This window comes from Nycticebus coucang, chromosome 12 (assembly GCF_027406575.1).
Source record: "Nycticebus coucang isolate mNycCou1 chromosome 12, mNycCou1.pri, whole genome shotgun sequence".
Lineage (NCBI taxonomy): Eukaryota > Metazoa > Chordata > Mammalia > Primates > Lorisidae > Nycticebus > Nycticebus coucang.
In genome coordinates, this window is record NC_069791.1 from 32,958,973 (window position 1) to 32,960,293 (window position 1,321).

A 1,321-nucleotide genomic window follows, 5' to 3' on the forward strand; every position below is an offset into this window, starting at 1 on the left:
GATATATGACCACGTGCAGCCATAGTTTAGCTCTTTCTCATAAGTAAGAACATGCGGGATTTGGTTTTCTGTTCTGTTCCCGACTTACTTTACTTAGGACGATGGTCTTCACTTACTTCATTTACATCCAACATAATTTTGTTCTTTTGTATGGCTGAGTAGTATTCCACAGTACATAAATATCACACGTTCTTTATTTCCTCATCAGTTGAGTAGATAAAGAATACATGGTATGTATACACTGGTTAGTTCTATAACTTCGTGATTATGAATTGTGCTATGATAAACATGAGTACAGGGATTTATTATAGACATTTATCTAAAATAATACATCGACAGGTGAAATACTTCTTAAATTTTGTGTTTAAGGTCTAAACATCTTCATAAAAATACTTTGAGGACAGCTGCATCCATAGATTTCAACTATACAATTACTTCTATGCCTGTTCTCTTTTCTTTCCTGAATAACCTCTTTGAGACATGGGTCAAGGTAGAATTCATCCTCTTTGTATTTCATCCACTGTTCTTTGGTGAGATCTGCTGCCTCATGGCAGGGCTCTTGTAATGAGAAACATCCTGTCATTACAAGGTTCTCAGGAGCCTTCCTATGGCTTCTTTTATGTCTTCATGCTTCTCATATGTTGTAGCATCTCACATTAACCCCAGCTTATTGAATCCTGCAGCATTGTAATACCATTTTTGAATACCATCCAGACAACGACCCAAGGCTGCAACAGCTGACCTGCCAGCCATTTTGACTCTAGAGCAAACCGCTGCCCTCCTGGTGTTTTTGTTTTTTGGTTTGGGGTTTTTTTTGAGACAGCATCTCACTCTGTCACCCTGGGTAGAGTGCCATGGTGTCATAGCTCACGGCAATTTCATACTCTTGGGCTCAGGCAATCCTCTTGCTTCAGCTTCTTGAGTAGTTGGGACTATAGGAACCCCTCACAATGTCCAGCTGATTTTTCTATTTTTAGTAGAGATGGGTCTTGCTCTTGTTCAAGCTGGTCTCCAACTCTGGAGCTCAAGTGATCCACCTGCCTCAGTTAGGATTATAGGCATGAGCCACCATGCTGGTGAGTGCAGGTATTTTTTTTGATGTAATGATTTCTTTTCATTTAGGTTAGATACCCAGTAGTGGGATTGCAGGATTAAATGGTAGATCTAATTCTTTAAGAAATCTCCTTACTGATTTCCATAGAGGCTGTTTTAATTTACCTTCCTACCAATAGTATATAAATGCTCCCTTTTCACCACATCCACACCAACATCTATTGTTTTTTGACTTTTTTTAAATTTATTTTTATTGTTTTATTAATTT

General features: G+C 38.2%; 1 pseudogene; it reads right to left on the reverse strand.

Moving 5' to 3' along the window:
• Positions 1-364: 364 nt before the first annotated feature.
• LOC128561911 (cytochrome b-c1 complex subunit 7-like) lies at positions 365-753 on the reverse strand (annotated as a pseudogene).
• Between the last annotated feature and the right edge of the window lie 568 nt (positions 754-1,321).